At 45.5% G+C, this 22,459-nt stretch overlaps 1 long non-coding RNA gene across 1 annotated transcript; it reads left to right on the plus strand.

Moving 5' to 3' along the window:
* The first annotated feature begins 7,231 nt into the window (after positions 1–7,231).
* LOC144101470 (uncharacterized) lies at positions 7,232–20,066 on the plus strand. The gene is made up of 4 exons (XR_013308006.1): positions 7,232–7,312; positions 7,395–7,538; positions 11,269–11,356; positions 19,998–20,066. It is a non-coding gene; the product is annotated as an uncharacterized LOC144101470 (long non-coding RNA).
* Positions 20,067–22,459: the final 2,393 nt, after the last annotated feature.

The following is a 22,459-nucleotide window of genomic DNA, read 5'->3' on the forward strand; positions in this document are numbered from 1 at the left end:
GTAAGCAGTCGAATCTCATCTTTCGCACGCGAAGTGGAGACATTTTTCGCTCCAAACCTCTGCAAACTTATGGACAATGCAGTGCTGGGCAGGTTGGCTTAATTAGTTATGATTTCGGCGCCATCCAACCATGATGCCGCCTAAAATATCCTGACAGAAGCACAGCTGTCACTTAAAATTCCTCTTTACTTCAAAAGCAGAGATATATACAGGACGCTCGATATTGACACGTGTACTTATCTTTATCGGGCGCCCACGTTTTGCCGCCTAACAACTGTTATCGCACAGTGCGGGATGCGCCTGCATCTATCCGAAGTTTCTGGCAAGTCATCGATGCTTCTATTCGCTGTCTGTTGTAGCCGAACCTTATGATATCTGATTTCATCGCCTGACGCGAATGGTATAGAACTTTGTGGAAGGCACGCGGGTCCCATCGATTAGTCTGGAACATTCGACGACTGCTATATAACAGCCGACGCGCTTGACCCGCGGATCGGATTTTCGACGATCGCCGACCGTGTTCGCCGCTATCGTTGTGCTGTAAGTGTAGCCTCTTTTTGTGGGCACAGGTTCTCCCAATAAAAGTTAGTTTTGTCTTTCACAGTATTGCTACTGTGTTCTTCAACGTCACCACCACGTGACAATATATAGGCTCTTTAGATATTCAGAAGCAAACGATTTTAAAACAAACAAGAAATCCGTTTCTTCCCGCAGCTAATGGCACCATGCGGACTCCTATAGTTAGCGAATCACTGTCACTAATCACCTAATTTATAAAAATATTTTAGAAAACCTTTTAGTCAATGCAGTGATATATGTTCATGACGGCAAAATAGTGGCTGTCGAATTTTTAGAGGCCATTTCATCTAATAGAATACTCGTTGTAAACCCATGTTTCCGGATATTCGCTTCTAAATTCCTGGCTCAGTTACCGTAATTACGTATAAAAGGTGATGTCGATCGCTATGACTCAGTACTGTTACTCCTTCCGTTGAGACACATCTGTTTCCACAAGTATGTCCCGTAAAGTTTCTAGGGGTAACATATGACATCCCTAAATCTCTCTTGACGGACACACATAGATCAGGCTGCTGCGAAAGGGGCTCGACCGGTCGATCTGCTGCGCAGGATGAGTACTTATCCCCCGCTGTGGTATGGGTATGCACGGACACGCTCCACTGATGACTGATAAAATGTATATCTGCGCTATCTAGGGATTTGGCTGCGTTCTTTTTTCTGGAGAGGCTGCATACCAACTGCGTCCTCTTCTACTCTTAGAGCGAAAACCACTGTGTCTCGGTTTGGTACTCCTTAAATATGTGGCCAAAAATGTTTTGTATTTTAAAGCGCGAGTGCGATCTGTATACGCAGGGTGTCACCTGCCGACGGTACAAACGTTAATAAAGTTATGCGACTCGGAGCAGCATATGTCCCAGTTCAATTTTTTGGTCAGTTGGCGGAGTGCCTAAGTGCCGGATTTTCTCGTTTTCAAATTCCTAACTCTGTTTGGTTGAATCCTTGCTAGTAGCACTAAATGTGCGAATACTGGAAATTGTTTATATTATCCACACAATGCCAAATTATTGCACGTCCCTTTGTTAAAATGCAAGACCACCTGGTGACCTTCCGCACGCATGTTACAATTGCGACTGATGCCTCGTTCGGTGTTCGAAGAAAAGGCAGGCGTGGGCATTTTATCCCAGTCCCTTGGCTGATGTTTTTTTCTCTCGCCTTCCATAATTTACGCTTATTTATTTACCTGAGTTTCTAGCGGTAATTCTCGCTCTGTTGCCCAATTCTTTTTCTGCGGTGATAATAACTATTGACTCATTATCTTTATGCACTTGCCTATCTGCGGCTACTTAATCGCAGCCATTTCGAATACTCAAATTTCTGATTCCTCCGCATGCCCAAATAATTCGGTTCGTTTGGGTTCCTGGACACAGAGGCCTTCATTTAAATGAATCAGCTGATGCTTTATCGAAGGCAGTCTTGAATGATCCAATCGCTTACCCCCTAATTCCAATATGTGCGTTTATGACGGTGGCTCGGTTTCGTAAATACACTTTAATGTGAGAATATGGCGCATCAGTGCTTATTTACTTGGACGATTTTTAGCATCTCCTATTCACTTGTAGAAGTAAAGGCGGATTCACACTGGCGAGTCGCAGAGGTCGCGCGACAGGTTTAAATCAGTTTGCTACGCTTCGTCGCCGCTTTGCAGTACCTCAGAAACCGTAACTAATTGCCTGAAATCGGTCACTCGACGTTTGCGACTCGTCAGAGATAACCCGCCTTAAACCTGAGCGATATCGCAAACTTCCTCTTCGCCAAACATCTCGAAAACGTGATGTTTCCTTCACGTGACTACGTTACCCTGTGCCGCCACTAAACTTTTTACCTCTACAGGCCTAGACTTGCGATCTCACTATTGTGTCCGCATTGTGCTGAGACGGAAACAGAAGATGACTTGGTTCTCTATTGTAGTCGTTACTCATAGCTGAAAAGGCGACTGTTAGAAGTTCCGTTTCAGAAAGTCGGTTAGCGCCTGTCTTTTGCGGTTGTTCCATCTCTTGGCGCTTCTGTGCTTGGACATAGAGTGGGAATGTTTGCTCTGCCGTTCAAAATTTTCTTCTAGAATTGAAACGTCTACCATCATAAGCTTCGTAATGCGCCTTTTTATCCATTAATTTTGGTCTTCTTTTTTGCTTTTCCTCTATGTATTTATTTTTGTTCTTTTTCCCTACCTCTCACAAATGTAAGCTTATTAGGCCCCCTTGCCACCAACACCCCACAGACTTTCAATGCCGTCGTGCTTGCTCCGTGACGTCTCGAAGGGGAGGCGGGTGCGCGTCGTCGGTATTGGAGCAGGAAATGAAGCGCGCACGAAATCTTCGCCATATTTGCGCAAGGCGTTTGAGCATATTGGCTTTCATGATACCTGCTACAAATATTACTGCTAAGAGCAAATGACTCAAAGGATTGTTCTGTGGATTCTCTGGACACTTTTTAATCTGATGGCCTTATATGAAGTGTGCCCTTTTCAGGCTGGTTTTCATTGCTGTTCAAGCGCCGATGTTCATGTGCTGGAATTTATGGCACAAAATACGCATGTAGAGCACTCCAAAAATGAAACTTTACTTGATCATTGGGCCCGACCAGCTAGTTTCTGCTTGGTGTTTTGAATTTTCCATCTCTTGCTTTTGAGCCACCATCAGCGCTATTATCCTCCAACCGAGGGCATTTTTTTTATTAGGATATTGGTGCTGCACCACAGCACGCAGGCTTGAGCACCAGTTCACTCGTGTGGCAGTGGTCACAGGTGTCTAAATATTGGCCGTCTTCACTCGTGAGAAGCTCCTTCGTCAGGTCTCTCACAGCTTTGCGCTGGTAAGGCATGCTGACCAAATCACTTCCTGGATAGCTGCTCAACTTCAGCGTATATATCTGTAGGCGACAGCATTCACAAAAAAACATCGTTAGATGCCCCAGACCTCCTTGATCCATCTTTCTAATAAGTGCTTCTCTACACTGACTGTTATTTCTTACTCGACAAATACATCGCACAGTCTGGAAATTTCGATGGCTCTGCGCCTTCACGAAGACCCGGATATGGGAGAGGACCCATGGCTGATGTCCTTGATGCATCATCCAGGTATGAAGTTTACTCTGTGCAGAAATGTGCCATTCGTAAGAAAAAAATATCACCCCTGATGAGTAATTGCACTTTTTAATGCACCACAAATGCAAATTTCTCAAGCGGAAGTTTTCCTAAAATTAGCACTTTTCTTAACTCTTTCCTTATTGCATGCAAAAATTTGATTTGGTGGCATAGGGCCAGTATAATATAAAAATATAGTATTAAAGTGCAGCGATAAATCAATAAACAATTTCTGTCAATTACATCCTGTAAAAATAAACACCTTCCTAGGTGCACGAAAGAAGGATGCAAGCACATTACTTAATGAATGTTTTTGTCAGACCTTTTACAATCACTTTTATCAAGGAATTAAACTCCCGGAAAAAACGGAATCATGAGTTAACTGCTGTTTTTCAGTTGGAGCGGGCTCGGAACGAAGATACCCATGCTAGACACGATCGCATCAATGACAATTTTTTACAAAAAAGCCTTCTGCCCACTTCGAGAAATTAGTTGATTTCAATTATTAAATCAAGAACATAGTTATCCATGACACACAAATTCCCACAACAGCAGCACGTACGCCTACACGACACGTGGCTCGTAAGCCCTGTGGTGACAAGGAAAACCTAAATACTTAAAAAAAAATAAAGTTCGGCGGGCGCCGCCGCACAACTGTCATCCGCGTGACACAGTAGTGACCAGAACTCGTTGAAACATTTTATTTTTCATTGAAACCTTTAATGAACCAAAAAGGTTGCGTTTTAACCGCCGTGGATGCGGTGTTGGGTCCAGGCTTCAGGCGATGCTCGTGGTTTCGAGGCTGCAGGCGACCTTCAGTGCACAATCTACCACCAGCCTCTGAACTTCAGGTTCCGAGCTGATTACCGCAGTCCCCCACTGTTCTTTTTTGCAATATGCCTAGGCCTATGCCGGGGCATCCGTACATCATATGTGCAAGGTTCCCTATTGAACCTTAGACATAGGGCACTGTGGTTTAAAATTACCGGTGTACATTAGGCCTATTCTGTATTGGCTAGGGAATGTGCCTGTTTGAAGTTGCCTCCAAACAACCTGTTTCTGTTTATTTAGTGATTTACGCGGGGCCCGGTATATTATTCTCTGTTCTTTGTAATAGTTTGTAATCTCCTGGTACGTAGTCATACGCTCCCCAGCTATCTCCCAGAGATGAGAGCTCATGGCCCGGTTAATGAGACTTCGAGCTTTTTCATGAGCCATTTCATTCCCTGGATGAAAGGAGTGTGCGGGGACCCAGATCTGTTTAATCTAGCGAATTTGAATATCTTTTGCGCTGTCGAGGATTTGGTGTGCAATTTTGTGTATTTTTCCTTGTGCAAAGTTCTTTACAGTACTTTTTGAGTCAATCATTATGGTTCTACGTTGTGTGTTGGGTATCGCCAGGGCAACTGCTGCCTTTTCTGCTTCCTCGATGTTGTTTGTGAGGACAAGGCAGGTGTTGTTATTTCGTCATCCTGGTTTACAGCGGCTATCACGTGGCCCTTCCTCTCATAATGCTTTGCAGCGTCCACGTATGTTACCTCCCTTTGGCTACCTTCCTTCGGAGTTGAAACAAAAAGTTTTGTTTGTAACTGCCCTTTTTCATTGAGCAGACAAAATGCTGCCTCACGCCGCCGCGCTGGTTCAATAGTTATTACGCTCGGCTGCTGGCCCCAAAGACGCGGGTTCGATCCCGGCCTCGGCGGTCGAATTTCGATGGAGGCGAAATTGTAGACACCCCTGTAATGTGCGATGTCAGTGCACGTTAATGAATCTCAGGTGGTCGAAATTTCCGGAGCCCTTCACTACAGCGCCCCTCGTGCCTGAGTTACTTTGGGCCATTAAGCCCAATAACCTAATAAACAAACTATAGTGCTGTCTCAGTCAATCCTGGCATTTCGCAAGCGTTTTTCTTGTAATGAGAACCCACGATCGCCATTTGGTTCGGGCGCTGATGAATATCCTCCCCCTCTTGCCTTCCGTGCTACAAAAGCTGTCAAACATGTCAACAACCCATCCTTCCCTCGGCCGGCCTAGATGATGACCCGCATCACGTGATCAGTAGGACCGCATTGGCCTTCAACTCTAGCGGGTGTTGTTACCACCCTCAACAGCCTGTGTCACGAAAACTGAGTTGCTCAAATATTTATATCATGCATGCTATGTTTGTCCTATGCAATCTGCAAACATGGTTGTCACCACCTGGTCATGGTCAAGTCAGGAGTGGGAAACTTACATATAGACCATTGTCCAGCAAATATACAAAGGTGAGAACGAATGAAGCCAACTATAGCTGTATATACCCAGGTAGCACTGAAACATTACGATAGTGTTGCATTTTTGCTATCGTCAATTGTTATTTTAATGTGCTTAATGTCCTTTTTTCTAATCTTATTGTAACGTAACATATAAAGTTCACAATAACCTTCCCCGAACATTAATAAAACGAGTAAACAACATAAATGTAACCTAACTATATCTTCTCGAAAATGATGAAGTCGTCCTGCACAAGCATGCACGCTTGCCAGTTGTGCTGGTACTCAACTTACAACGCTTTCCAAGAGCCACCAATGAGGGCAACACTTCAGTTCTACTATGCAGCGCAACATGGAACTCGTATGCTTACTCCCCTCCGAACGGATATTATGGAGTCAAGCTCTTTCCCCGTTACTGAAGGATGTCCCATGAATGATAGTGGCGAATCAGTAATAACCAGTTTTCGGACAAAATAATGAGGCTGTGCATGCATTCTATGGCGAGCACTATCTAAGAGATGTGGTTGCAAAGTATTGCTAGTTGATAAACATCTTTACTGAAAAAACGGTGCGAAAAGTGAAAATTAGTGCTGGAAATATATTTGCAATGTTCTATAGTTTGGCCTTGAACATTACAATAACGTTCGGAAGATTATATTAAAACAATGTTTATTTACAGCGTTAAAAAGCTCTTTCTATTTGACACACGTTACTTGTTAATCTTAAGGTTAATGTAACATATAATGGGACATGCAACATTACTGTAACCCTAATGCAATTTTAACACACTGTTCTAATGTTCGGTGCTACATGTGTATCGTGGTCATGAATGGTATCCAGCAGAAAAAAAAACATCTCCGGGGGGGATTAGATCCACCAGCATAAAAAAACTGCAGCCGCATACAACGGCCACTCAGGCCACACGGCGACGCTTGCAGCCTTCGCGCTCTACGTGCGTTGGCAGGAATCATTCACTTTTAAGTATCAGTTCATCTCCAGTTGCCAGGTGCAGTCAAGTAGCTGAAACCGAAAGTAGTCGGAGTTTCCTACCCCTGGCCAATCCCCCTTGTGGGCATGTGCCATTTTATGGGGCCAACAACAACACATCCGTTTCGCAGCTCTTTTCGTCTGCTAACGACGCAACGCAAACTATGACGCTGATAACTGCTACTCTTTCGCAGTCGAAACAGCTGCGTCACCCCAAGAACGAGTCGAGCGCAAAAGTGTCGTTTTGGGATTAATTTCGGCCAGCGCCGAATGTGGGAGCCGCACAATCAGATTTCAGCGAACGACTCTCATCATCGTGTCATCAAAGCTCCGAGGAAGAAAAAAATCACGAGCTCCCGGAGTCGCCAGAAGTGGTCGTCTTGGATGCAAGGCGTACCCACCTGCACGTCAGGTAAACCTTTTTGTCGCCGCCACAGTGTGATGGTGGCGGCTTTGCACAGTGGCATGATGCCTTATTATGCCTTCTGTTTAAGGTGCGCTAAGGCATTTCGTTCAGCCCTGTTCTGCTACTACCACGAGCTCCGGCTATGTTTGGCATCCCTCGAGATCGGAGACAAAGGGAAGAGTCTCTGAAGTGGGAGCCCCAGCCGTCTGGTCGGCCTCGTCCCAGCAGCCAGGTAAGCCGTGAATCCAAGTGGCCTTAGCTTCTGGCTGGGCTGTTCTGAAACCTGTTCGCGTGCATATATTCTTAGTGTCTGGCCTCGGTCGGCTCTGAGAGAACTGCCTCGACGCTCGCTGGCAATCGAGTCGACTGCGGCTGCCTCCCATCAGCATTCAATTACCCTGCAAGGCGACGATCCAGGGGATTTGCGTCCACGCCGACTACATGCGTGGAGAGATTTTCAACCCTAACAGGCAAAGTGTCTCATATTTTTCAGTAATGACACATGCATCGTTTATTCTGTGCTTCATTGGACAGGTCCGGAAATAAATTAACTCGTCGTCAATAGCAGGTGTAAGCATTAAATGCTTTACGCTGGGAGGGAGTAGCTCATTTTAGGACGTCTGATAAATCGTGTTAGCCGCACTCGGGTTTTGAGGAAGTTCTGTCATCAGCCATGTTTGTAAGCCGGACCGCGCTCTCGGCTTCCTTCAGTGGTCTTTGCGTGTAGCGGCCCGCGTGACGAGCGTCGCGTGCCGAAGAGGTGGCGACAGCACACGCTGCGCAGAACGGTGGGGCCTTCCCCTCGGCCGGACACCGCTTCCGCCGTTCAGTGGACGCAAACGTCGAAGCAACCTTACCGCGTGTGGGCGCAATCTGCTCTTCTCCGGCACGTATCCAGCGCTAGCCACGAGGGTCGCTACAGGTGCTATAAGTGCCGCAGGGTGCAACCGCTTCTTCTTCGTGAAGGCGGATCGTGCAACGTTGCTTGGCGTATTCGTAAGGTTCATTTCGCTGTTTGAAGCCCCATAGCGCTCGCATGCTCTACAGCGACCTCCGAGAACAACCGCACTACGCGTGTATTAGCTGAATCGTTATATGTGGCCTGTATACAGAGGCTTCACTTAAGACTCTCCAATTTTGAAAATAGGCTTTTGAAGTCAAAGAGCGCCTTTTTCCGGCATAGTGCATCAGAATACAGCTAAGACGTGCTAACTAGCAGGATGTTTAAAGATATTGAATAGTTAGCTGTTAACTATTGCTGTCAGGTTCCTTAATCATTGAGAGGCGTGTGGCCCAATTTATGTAATATCCATATCAGTTTTTAGAATCTCCAAAACTTTTTTACCCTCGATGCTGTGGCCCAACAAATTTTGTATATTTCGACAAGTTACATGCACAGGAGAGGTTGCTTTGCCTACAAGCTTCTCGAATGCGCATATATTTTCTCGTTATGCACCAAAATTTGCTGACCCATAGTGCCAACAGTAACCGCATTTTCCAGATTATAAACACTGATATGAATATTGCTTATAGTGGGCTGCATGCCTCTCAATAAATAATCAGCATAACTGTAAATAAAAGGTTGAACTTTTAAATTTTAGTTGTCCAGCCTGCTAGTTAGCATGTCTTAGTTGAATTCTGACGTATTACACAGGTGACAATGCTGGACCGAAAAAGTGCTCTTTTTAAAGTGGCTAGGCAACGTGCTGCCGAGACCGTTTTTGGCACGTCCACGTAATGCACGCTCAACGACGACTTTCTTGCTCACTGATTTTATAAGAAAAATGACTCTTCGGTACCGCACCTATATCCCTTGAAGCTGGCCCCTATAACGACATATGCTGAGAGTCCCTCAAGGTTTCGCGCTTGGAGCCACATTCGTGGAATCTGTTTTGTTTTGCTACCAGCACGAAGCATCGTCATCATATAACGTTCCCACTCGCATGAAATTTCGAGAAAGAAAAGCGTCATGTGCTTGGTGTGAGATAGGCAGCTCTGTGTGCAAAAAAATGACGTGGCAAGCACCTCCTGAAGAGGAGACTGCAAGGTGACAAGGTAACAGAGCTATGCACCTTGGTGCACGCTCGATCTGTCTTCTGCAGTTACCGGATCAAAAGTCGTTATTCCAGACATAGGAGCCCCTGGTACTGGTGAGTTCAGTACAGTAGTAACGCCAGAGATAATGAAATGACGCGTTGAAAATGACATTTGTATGATTAGCCGCCGCTGTGCCTCACTGGTGATGGTGCTCGGCTGCGGACGCGTAGGACACTGGTTCGATTCTGTCAGCGGCAGTTGCCTTTCGATGGAGGCAAAATGCCAGAGACCCGTGTACTGTGTGATGGCAGATCACGTTAGAGGAGCCCCAGTCAGTTGAAATTATATCCAGAACCCTCCACTACAGCGTTCCTCACAGCTCGAGTCTCTTTGGGATGATAAACTCCATAATCTATAGAGTATTTGTCTCTTTAGGCCTGCCGCGTGGAACCAGAGATAATATTATTGCCATCAAGACTGCATGGAGAGGCCCTTATGAAAGATGCACATGCGATGGGTTCCGCTTTCAGACTGGTTTATTTCCAATATTTTGCACTCGAATAGAGGAGCTAAGGAAACATTTTATTTAAAAACTGAATCCTGTACGAATTGGGTTAGTAAAGTAAGCGAAACTAATAAAATTTGAATGTATCTCTGTATATGCGGTGCTTGAGTGATTGTAAAACAAATGGAATATTCGCGCGAAACAACGAAGCGCTATAGGTGGCGCAATATGTGATGGGCATGAAGCTATAGCTGTCAGAAGACTCAACATTGATATCCCAGAGCTTACACAAATAGTGAAGTGAGGTTTCACTCTGTGACGGTATTTGTTGTACGCATAAGAAAATTACTGTTGGCTACAGAAGGCAATTTTCCAACCGACTAGTGGAAATTTCGATTTGCTGAGATAGTTGAGTTTCAACCTTATGCCCCGAATATTGGGCATGGAGGCAAGGTTTGCTAAATCTGGCTGAACGCATATGCGTTGCTGAATCTTAAAGATCTTATGTATGAGAATTCTGAACGTCATACGAATGGACCGAGTGCTCATGCGGAGCCTTTCATCCCGCTGGACGACTTTTTCCAGCATGCACAGAACCAACCGCGGGAGCACACCGTGTGACGAGGGAGTGTGCCCTGTTTTTGAAACTATCGTAGAAAAAACAACAGTGTGTAATATTTGAATTTCATGCCAATTATCTGAAAACTATCCAAAATCTTGAAAATGAATTAGATTCATTTCGAATGATACCAAAATTGGATTCTTCGTTTCATTCAAAGAATTGAATAGAAGAATATTTGGTTTGCTTTTTTTCAAAATTTTGAATTATTTGCGCATGTATAAATACAGGAAAACTCACACAAAGAATGAATTGTAGCAGAAATGGCGGCTTGACGGCTGTATGCTCCGTTTGCGAAATAGTGCAAGTTAGCCACTCGTAACGTTGGTTCAGCGGGTGTGCATTGTCGCGTTTAGTTCTCTGCAGCGCGGGTGCTTGTATTGCTCGCGTTTTCACCGTCTCCCATTGTTCGCTCCATGGGCCCGCTGCTATATGCTACGCGCTGCAGGCCGGAGCTTGTTCGCAGGTGCGAAGGACTCGATATTTCCTATCGCTTTTGGTTTGCTACATTCATTCCTGATAACACCTGGCCTATTCGTGAAACTTAGGTATCGAAGAACGCATTTTTTGTAGAATTATGCCACTCCCAAGATTATTATTTTGTGTTAGCATTCAAAAACACAAAAACATTCCACAACGCTCAGCAACAACTTTGTGTAATTGAACGGTCCCACCCATTAATTGAACTGTCCCACCCATTTTTTCGGAATGCAGATTCGCGAAGCGGACTCTTGCAGAAGGTCGAGATCGAGCACGCAGAGTAGTACGCTGTTGCAAGTAATTGCATCCTTGTTTTCACAGCAATGAGCAGCACTTTGGACCGCACATTGGGCCATTGCCATCAGCCGTGAGGTACACACAGCTCTGATTGCAGCACGCACTGACAGCGGTGAGTGGGTTATGTGCAATACAATCACAGACAAGGAACAAAGGAAGTTGTATTTTTAACTTTCGGCAAATGAGAAAATGTTGGGGTCAATTCATAGTCGAGTAGCCATGTAACTAATACTTCCGGCTATTTGTGCTGTTTTGCCTATTGGTGGCAAAGGTTTTTGGTACTGCCTTTTGAGGAGTGGTTAAGCTTTCTCAAAAAGGTGAACAGGAAATTCAACGAAGTATTCACGTTGAGGATAGTAGTTTGAAAGTTATACCGCTTTCCACGCGACACTTCTCTGAGTTTGGTTTGAATAACGCGCTACACACTAACAAAACGACACCGCAACGAAGGACACAGGACAAATGCGCACTAACAACTAAAATTTATTTTGGTACAAGGGTACATAAATATATTCCACGAACATGCTGAAACAATCAATTCATTGCCAACGGCTGTGTCGCACGCTCCTTGGTTTTCTGATTAGATGCACCTCCTCACTTGATAACAACACCGAGGGTGTGCTTATGCACTCGCACCTCCTCTCTTGATAACAACACCGAGGGTGTGCTTATGCACTCTTCTCCGGCCTCCACTATCTCAAAGGCTTCTTTTACTTCCCTTTCTTTCATTTCCTTTGTCCGACCTAAAATTGCTGTCTGATCAAAGTACGATGAACATTTGTGATTTGCGCAATGGGGGGCGAGATTTCCAGGATTCGTTATTTTTCCTAAGTTATTACTGTGCTCTTTCAACCTGGTGTTTAGACATCTGCCTGATTGACCTATGTAGCTCATTCCACATGACAGGGGAATTTTAAACATTATACCGGTGGCACATTCTACGAACTTTTCCTGGTGTGCGATACCACAAGTGTTAGCCAATTTTTTCTTCGACTTATTCATTTGGTCACAAAGGCTCACTAATTTTCTGGGCGCAGTAAACACCACGGGAACACCATATCTGTCTGCTACTTTCTTTAAGCCGTACGAAACATTATGTACATAAGGGATGACAACAACACCAGCACCCTGCTCTGCATGCGTTTGCTGCGGTATTTTTCTCTTCAGTAACTTTTGTAGCTTCTTTTCTGCCACTGACGTAATTAGCGCGTCAGGGTACCCACTCATCCTTAGCCTACAAAATTGCCACTTGATGCTACGCTCTACCTGATGGGAACATGATTTCTTAAGACACTGCGCCAAACTGTTACTTGCTACACTTCTTTTCACCAATTTAGAGTGCGCGGAATGATAACATAAGAAACTTTTTCCCGTTTTCGTCAGGTACATCCAACACGTGTGCTTGCCACCTTCTTTTATCTCTATGTCCAAGAATCTAATCACAGAGTTCTGTGGCAGCTCGAACGTGAATTCCAGCCCGGCGAAAACCTGTCGGAAAACATCTAATATGCCGCTTACTGACAATCGGTTCGCAATCGCAAAGGGAAACAAAGCAGAAAATCATCAACAAAACGAAATGCCTTTAGTAATTCAAACTGTGCCAATCTTGATTTCAAGGCCCGGTTTCCCTTTGCCATGTAGATATCCGAAATGATCGGAGCAATGCACGATCTAATGCTAATGCCACTTTTTTGAACATACAATTTCGAGCCAAACTCCACAACCAAAGAACTGAGGTATTTTTCCATTAACTTTAGGAAACCTGAAACACTACTGCAACACTCATTTTGGAACGTGACTGCCCCAAAGTGACCAACACATTCTTCAACTGCAGTTAATGCAGCCGCGACTGGAATACTAAAATACATGTCCTTAACATCCACTGATACACAGGCCACTGGCGTGTTTTCTTCAAGAAGGCGATGACTTCTTCAGAACCCCGGATTTTAAACGGATCGTCCACCTGCAGTCTCGACAGGTTCTCTTGTAGAAACCTCGCGACACACCTCTGCCACGTCTTTCTGTCATCAATGATTGTCCGGAACGGATTTCCTTCCTTGTGTGTTTTCACGGTGAACATTGGCGTGAGGCTCAGCTGTTTGCAGTCCTTGACTTGTTTAGCTAGGTGTCCCAGATCTAGACTTGCACATAAGTCTGCTGCTTGCTTCTTTACTCGTTTTATGTGTATTCCCTTCAAGTTGGTTTCAGCAAAGTTCTTCTCCAGCGCTGTCAACGACATTTCCTTAGAGTAAACGTCTTTTATCACCACGAACTTCCCTGTTTTATCCGATAGCAGTAACGCTAAGTTGTTTGACTTAAAAAAGTCCAGCGTCTCTTTGGTGGCGCACCTTCTCATGTTTGGAGGAGAGTACCTCATGACACACCGCTCACCTTCAGCCGCACAAGCAGCTTACTGTTGTTTGAACATCTTCGCGGTAACGGCATGTGCCATGCTGAGAAGTTGTTCTGTCGAGGGGCAAATGTCGGTAGCGAACTTGGGCCCTTTGTCGAGCGTATCTCTCACCTTCTCTGGTGGTTGCTGGCCAGACAGGTTCAGATGGTCATCTACTTTGGTGCGCTGCCTTTTCTTTGGTAGCCTTGAGAACGTTGTCTTCCAAAGGTCCTCCCCAAACGACTCTGCCACACCACTGAAGTAGCGGCCCATGAAGCGCGCTTCCTCCTCGTCAAGTACGGCACTGCAGGTCACTTGTATCTCTAGCCGAAACAGCCGAATTTTCCTCCAACTTTCCGCTCTTAAAATCTTGCACAGACGTCGCGCTCTTTTTTCCGTCGGAGCCATACTTCCCAGTAAAGAGTTCAGCACGGGGGTCGAAAGGCCATGAGACAAGGCGTAGGTGAGGGTACGGGTGCGGTATCTCTCCTGAGCAATGCAATTCACAAGAAAATACACACGAGGAAGGTGCGGAAGGTTAGGAATGTTTAAGCCCGTTGAACTGGAAATAAGCGTAAGCAAGGCAGAAATGTGGGCTAGTTGGTGGTACATTTTGGTTTGAATAACGCGCTACACACTAACAAAACGACACCGGAACGAAGGACACAGGACAAGTGCGCACTAACAACTAAAATTTATTCTGGTACGAGGGTACATAAATACATTCCACGAACATGCTGAAACAATCAATTCATTACCAACGGCTGTGTCGCACGCTCCTTCGTTTTTGATTAGAGCACTTCCTCACTTGATAACAACGATGACCATCTGATGACCATCTGAACCTGTCTGGCCAGCAACTACCAGAGGGCCTAAGTTCGCTACCGACCTTTGCCTCTCAACAGAACAACTTCTCAGCATGGCTCATGCCGTTACCGCGAAGGTGTCCAAACAACAGAAAGCTGCCTGTGCGGCTGAACGTGAGCGGTGTGTCATGAGGTACTCTCCTCCAAACATGAGAAGGTGCGCCACCAAAGGGACGCTGGACTTTTTGAAGTCAAACAACTTAGCGTTACTGCTGTCGGATAAAACAGGGAAGTTCGTGGTGATGAAAGACGTTTACTCTAAGGAAATGTCGTTGACAGCGCTGGAGAAGAACTTTGGTGAAACCAACTTGAAGGAAATACACCTAAAACGAGTAAAGAAGCAAGCAGCAGACTTATGTGCAAGTCTAGATCTGGGACACCTAGCTAAACAAGTCAAAGACTAAAAACAGCTGAGCCTCACGCCAATGTTCACCGTGAAAACACACAAGGAAGGAAATCCGTTCCGGACAATCATTGATGACACAGACGTGGCAGAGGTGTGTCGCGAGGTTTCTACAAGGAACCTGTCGAGACTGCAGGTGGACGATCCGTTTAAAATCCGTAAAATCCGGGGTTCTGAAGAAGTCATCGCCTTCTTGAAGAAAAGCACGCCAGTGACCTGTGTATCAGTGGATGTTAAGGACATGTACTTTAGTATTCCAGTCGCGGCTGCATTAACTGCAGTTGAAGAATGTGTTGGTCACTTTGGGGCAGTCAGGTTGCAAAATGTGTGTGGCAGTAGTGTTTCAGGTTTCCTAAATTTAATGGAAAAATACCTCAGTTCTTTGGTTGTGGAATTTGGCTCGAAATTGTATGTTCAAAAAAGTGGCATTAGCATTGGGTCGTGCATTGCTCCGGTCATTCCGGATATCTACATGGCAAAGGGAAACCGGGCCTTGAAATCAAGATTGGCACAGTTTGAATTACTAAAGGCATTTCGTTTTGTTGATGATTTTCTGCTTTGTTTCGCTTTTGCGATTGTGAACCGATTGTCAGTAAGCAGCATATTAGATGTTTTCCGACAGGTTTTCGCCGGGCTGGAATTCACGTTCGAGCTGCCACAGAACTCTGTGATTAGATTCTTGGACATAGAGATAAAAGAAGGTGGCAAGCACACGTGTTGGATGTACCTGACGAAAACGGGAAAACGTTTCTTATGTTATCATTCCGCGCACTCTAAATTGGTGAAAAGAAGTGTAGCAAGTAACAGTTTGGCGCAGTGTCTTAAGAAATCATGTTCCCATCAGGTAGAGCGTAGCATCAAGTGGCAAATTAGTAGGCTAAGGTTGAGTGGTTACCCTGACGCGCTAATTACGTCAGTGGCTGAAAAGAATCTACAAAAGCTGCTGAAGAGAAAAATACCGCAGAAAAAGCATGCAGAGCAGGGTTCTGGTGTTGTTGTCATCCCTTATGTACATAATGTTTCGCACGGCTTAAAGAAAGTAGCAGACAGATATGGTGTTCCCGTGGTGTTTACCGCGCCCAGAAAATTAGTGAGCCTTTGTCACGAAATGAATAAGTCGAAGAAAAAATTGGCTAACACTTGTGGTATCGCACTCCAAGAAAAGTTCGTAGAATGTGCCACCGGTATAGTGTACAAAATTCCCCTGCCATGTGGCATGAGCTACATAGGTCAATCAGGCAGATGTCTAAACACCAGGTTGAAAGAGCACAGTAATAACTTAGGAAAAATAACGAATCCTGGAAATCTCGTTCCCATTGCGCAAATCACAAATGTTCACCGTACTTTGATCAGACAGCAATTTTAGGTCGGGCAAAGGAAAGGAAAGAAAGGGAAATAAAAGAAGCCTTTGAGATATTGGAGGCCGGAGAAGAGTGCGTAAGCACACCCTGGGTTTTGTTATCAAGTGAGGAGGTGCATGTAATCAAAAAACGAAGGAGCGTGCGACACAGGCGTTGGCAATGAATTGATTGTTTCAGCATGTTCGTGGAATGTATTTATGTACCCTCGTACCAGAATAAATTTTAGTTGTTAGTGCGCACTTGTCCTGTGTCCTTCGTTCCGGTGTCGTTTTGTTAGTGTGTAGCGCGTTATTCAAACCAAAATGTACAACCAACTAGCACACATTGCTGCCTTACTTTTCTGATGCCGGGAAGCCACCGTAACAGGTGCTCAACATTCACTCGTGGGGCTGTGCGTGGAAGCCAACATAACTGGAGCTCGGCTTTATGCGTTCATAGGATCCGCGAGCGCTTTCGAAATGCCGCCAAAACCTGGAAAAACGTCTCTCTGTTTCTCTAGTAAGGATCGCCAGGTTTGCTGACTCTTCAATGACTAAATTGCTCTGCTGTTAGGAGTGTTTTTGACGAAATTTTATATTACAAATTTCGGCTATAGCGAACTCTTTTACGACTTTTTACTTTTTCGCTATAACAATGTTTCTCTGTGGAAGTTACTAGGTTGATGTAAGCGGGAAAATGGGGAAAGAGAGGTAGTAGCGGGAAACTTATTTCAAGAAGTTTTTAAAGAAAGGTGAAATAATTACTAGAGCTAAGCTAACCTGCTAACAGCACTAAGCAGTGAAAGCAGACTGGCATTAGCGGTAGAGATACCTGAAGCTGCAGGCCACTTTTGACGTTTCACGGGCGACTGTCTTGTTGGGCACCTCTATGCTAACGTGCATGCTCTGCATTCTTGTGATAGCAGTCTCAGATCGATTGCGTTCTCTGCGCACTTCATGGTCTAGAGGGTCCGCTTGCACGAAGCAATTAAGACTATCACATTCCCAGTCTATCCTTATTCGCAGTACAGATCCTCTTCTGGACTTGAGCATAGGAAAAGAACAAAACTGGCAAATTTTTCGGTGGAATGCCTCAAGCGCGCAGCACCAAAAAAGATGGGAAGGTTGAAACGCGGCTTCCGCGGACGGGGCTGAAATAGCGTTGCTTGCGGCTGCATTGCAGGACGGGAATAGAAAGCACTGTGCACGACCAGAGATGCATGCCTGTTTCTGCATCATGGACTTCCCCTTTCAATCGTCCTTGGCACAGTCTACGGCGCACTCGCTTGAAGAAAATTAGACAGTCTAGTTACCAGCTGCAGCCATATTCGCAGTCTTGACCACGCTGCTACAAGCGGGCTAGATTACATATTCCGCTGGATTTGAGTGAAGGAAAGGCACTTAACTAACTCACTTTGCCGGTGGACACCTCAAACACGCCGTGAGTGAAAAACACGAACTCTGGTTGGAAACAAGGTTTTAGTCGGAGTTCTTGTTTCTATCTCGTGGCGCCAGCCTTATTCGCAATCTAGTCTCCCCGCTGGATTTGAGGGAAGAAAAGACGCATAAGTGGCTCACTTTGTAGGTGGACACTTGAACCACACAGTGAAAAATACAAAAGGAGTGCACGTAACGTTACGCGCAACGCATTCGATGGAGGCAAAAGGCGCCTGTGGGCTGTACAGTGTCAGAGCACGAAATATCCTAAGGTGGTCAAATTACACCAGAGCCCTCCACTATGGCACCCCTTTCTCTTCAATTACTGCCACCTTCCTTCCTTCTTTTACGGGGCGGTTGAGAAGTGAGACAGTTACTAAGCCATTTCTGTTCTAAAAAAATCCTTGAACACGCGTGGTTATCAGTCATTCAGGAAAACCAGCACATGGTACTAATACAAGCCTGGCTAAAGTTTTCAGCATACTTCGTGATATGGAAACAGTTCCGTATAATATTAAACATCATTTACAGCCATACAGCCATACATCATTTACAGACAGGACATACATCCAACGTAATGCAAAATGTTGCTGAAACATCTGAATGGCCACAAACACCATAGTGATATGTTGCCTAATTGTTGCTAATGTCACAATGTTTGATCACCAGGTAACGTTACAAACAAACGTTAGCGTGACATTTGGGTATTATTGAATGACATTATGCTGACGTTGCATTGAAAAGAAGTGCACAAAATTAATATTGCCGCTTAATTTGTGTCACCAGCTGATCGAAATACACCCAGAACCTATGTAGAAAAAAGTGACCCCCTACAGAATTGAAGCGCGAACAAATTCAAAGCAAGTGATTGCAATTAAGTAATGTAGAAAAACTTCTTGCTGGGCGAATTGGCGCATAGCTTTCTTCTGATGGCGTTGCCCGCACGAAGAGACGTACACAGCAAAGAGAAGAAGATGGCAGATAGAGCGCAAACGCAACTTGATTTCCTCTAGCCAGCCAGGGTCTAAAGTGTAACAAAGCGATCGCAAAAGGTCTTGATACCTGCGTAGTTGACGCCAAAGTTCTGATCTAATGTACGAGCAAATGGGCTTCAAAAGGCCGACTCTTGGTTTGAGGAGGCCGAACATTGCACTTACACCTTCAGGTATGAGGCCCTTCCGTAAACAGAAGGCGAGGTACCTGGTGCGGCACGTTGTGCTGACATTGAGGTCCAGTCAGCCGTTGAGTTGGAGAGGTGAAAGAGAAACATTAAAAAAAAGACCCTCACTGCTTGTGAAGTAATGAAGATAAACTTCTTGCTGGGCGAGTTGGTGCATAGCCTTCTTGGAATAGCGTTGCGTACACGAAAATACATACACAGGAAAGAGCAGAATATGACAAATAGAGCGCCAACGCAACTTGATTTCCCCTTGTCAGCCCGGTCCTAAAGCGTAACAAAGCAATTTCAAGGGGTCTTGAAACCTTTTTTAGCTCTTCTAGAATACTTGACAGTATTTTATACTTGAGACAGTCAGCAACTTGCACGAAATCTGCTTAAATAAGAAAGGCTCAAAATCTCCTGAGAATCCTTGCGCTCGGGTAGAAATTGGGTGTCTGCATGGTGGCATGAGTTGCTTAAAGGAAACCTTGATTTTTTTTATCTGGTCGAATTTAGCACTAGATAGCTTGCCTGCCTTTGTAGCTTTATCAAGACTGTAGCTGACTTGTCAGGAATGGGAAAGCGGGAAAGATGTTTTTGTATCAGGTGTACCTAAGGCACTGTTTCTTTTTCATTGTGTTAAGCTGCCGCTGTCGCTGAGTAATTATGGTGCTTGGCTGCTGATCTGAAAAGACGCACCATGAATCCTTGCCGCGGTGGTCGCATTTAGACGAAGGCGAAACGCTGCGGGCCTGTCGGTGCGCATTAAAGAACCCGAGTTGGTCGAGACTCTCGGGAGCTCTCATCTACGACGTCCCTCATAGCCTGATTCGCTTTGGGATGTCAAGCCTCCTAACCAAAACCAAACAATTTTTGTGATGAGTGTTTCTGCGCCAGAAATAAGGTTGTGTCATATTTTTGAAGCGAGACTTTGATGCCACCAATGCACATTTGCTTTAAAGTTCTTGTTGGACTTCATAGAGCCGGTAGTCACTTACCCTTTGGTGGGCAACTGGTTCATTTGAAACGTTGGTAGATGTTTTTTCTATGCTCCCACATGACTGACTCTGTCTGTATTGTGCAGTTTATGCACCTCTTCTTTAAGATTAACATTCACTTGCAGGCAAGAAATGTTTTTCTTTCTTTCTTTGCCGCAGTTGTGCGGCCAGGTTTTGCAGAGTCCTGCCGCACCACCACCTTCACCACGAGGCCAGGAGAACTCAGAGGTTTGTCGCTTCTTTCCGTGTCCCAGTGCCTGTAAGTTGCTTGCACTTGGCCTCCGCTCGTTGATTGTTCGAGCTCTCTTCCTTGATTTATACAGAAAATTAAGACAGGTATCGTTTGCTCACTTGCTTCCAGATGTAGGAAACAGTGGTGGTATACTGCACCTGCTGCATAGTGCCTAACTGCACCACAAAATCTGCACTTGGCACGTTGCCACAAATGCTAGTTTCGCAGCAAATTTGGGCCTGTGTTGTGCCCAGCTGTTTCCAACAGGAACGGGAACCATACCCAATATCATATTGCCGCGAATGTTTGCAGTATTTGTTCGTTTTTCAAATCTGCCGCCACACCAGTTTATCGCTTTGTTTGCGACGCAAGACGCGACTAGATTTATCTCGACTGATCGCAGCCAGGCAGAGCTGATTCTACGTTGTTCCGGAATGTTCTAGTAACTTTACACGCTTTATCTCGAAAGTTCGCTATCAGCTTTAAATTGAGCAGGGCCGACAGCGGCGGGCATTCTGTTCGACGACCGCCGAGCACGCTTGTCGCTACGCCGCCGCCGAGTGATTCAGTCCATTTTGGGTGCAAGGCAGCCCAATAAACAGTTTTCTTTTAGAAGACCCTTTTGTCCGTCTTCATCGCTGCTTCGACTGCCGTCACCACTACGTGACAATATCATCTTCCGTGTACTGTCAGTATGGTGATGCCTGTGGACGCATTAAATGTTTTTCTGTTGGTAGAATTGGCCGTCTATAATTAAAAACCAATATGAATGAACAAACAAAGGGTAAAAATAAAATTTAAGGAGCCCATTTAATTGCATTTCAAAAGCACATACATAACACGATGGCTACTATGTACTGCTGTTCGTGCTAGAGTGTACACCACTTAAATTGCCTCTCGAGCAAGCCATCCCCAGTAGCACAAGGTGCCGGGCCCATGCGAGTCCGACTTAGGCAATGAGGGCTGGTGGCTGCTAGCAATAAACCTACATGAGTCCCTCGTAGACGCATTGCTGGCAAAATACGCTTGGGCTGCAATTTTATGCCTGAGTGGGCCCCTCGTCAGCTATGCATGGCCTTAAAAGGAGCGGGCAGCCCAACTGGGTCCCACCGCGGATACATGCGGGAAAAAGTGCGGGCTCTATCATGAAGTGTGCGCAGCCCCTCTTGGGGCTGCCCGTACAGCACCTTGAGGGAGCCACGGTGGTTTTGTATGGGCAAAGAGATAGTATTCCCGCCTTCGGCCTACATGGGTCCTTTGTGGAAAATACAGGGGCTAAACCATGGGCTTCACAGTGGCGACGCTTTGTAGGCATGCAGTTTGGGCTGTCTGAGCAACACCTACGTTGGTCCCGCATGGGCTAGGCGTGGGCGCATTGTATAATTCCCGCACATCTTCCCCGCCTCTATCGTAAACAGGGTATGAAAGGGCTACGCATGGGGTGCATGCAGTTCGTGTGCATAAAAGATGAGGCTACATGATGGTGAAGTGCGGGCAATCCCAATAGGGGCTGCCCCTGCAGCCCCCTCAAGAATCCAAGGAGGCTAGCTGCGTGTGGGCAAACATAAAATATTCCCGCCTACAGCCTACAAAAGGCACTGCGTAGAAAATACGTGGGTGGCGCATGGGCATATATCAGCCATTCCCACACCTTCCCCGCCTACATATCTGGTAGAAAAGGGCTATGTGTGGACTATGCAGTGGCAAAATGTGTGTGCGTGAACCTGGGCTATACGACGGTGAATTGCGGGCAACCGCGATGGGGGCTTCCCGTGCATCACTCTGACAACACTGTGTGTGGAAACAGGTACTATATTTCTTCCTGCAGCCTTCGTAGATCCTGCGTCGATTATTCTGGAGTTTTCAGTGCGAAACATCACGCGTAATTTTAGCGATCGTTGCCCGGCGACACCCATTGACATGAAGTCCCACTTACATTGGCCTAGGTGCATATCCTACATAACCTGTAAAAGGGCTGCAAGGGCGCCACAGCGATGTAGCATGAGCGCATGAGCTCAGTATATGGGCTGCCCACTCAGCACGTTGTTGAAGCCATACGGATGTGGGCAAATAGCTTGCATTCCCGCGTTCAATCTAAACAGGTCCTGCATAGAATATGCAATTATGCATGTAATCTAAGTTATATGCGCTTCAAAATGACAAAGCATATAAGTAGACGAATTCTGGCCTCCAGCAATAACTGAGATGGTCCCCTTTCACGTCCTATACTCTGGTAGAAGTGGCTCTTGTCAGTTTTGTTGTGGGTCATTTGATAATTTGAATTTTTTTACAGTTCCTTGATGTTCGATTTAATGAGATTTTGCAGTAATACACATTTTGTTGAAAGCTACAATAGAAGCTTTGAGATTAACTTTTTTGAAGTTCAGTA

The sequence above is a fragment of the Amblyomma americanum genome, chromosome 1 (assembly GCF_052857255.1).
Source record: "Amblyomma americanum isolate KBUSLIRL-KWMA chromosome 1, ASM5285725v1, whole genome shotgun sequence".
Classification (NCBI taxonomy): Eukaryota; Metazoa; Arthropoda; class Arachnida; order Ixodida; family Ixodidae; genus Amblyomma; species Amblyomma americanum.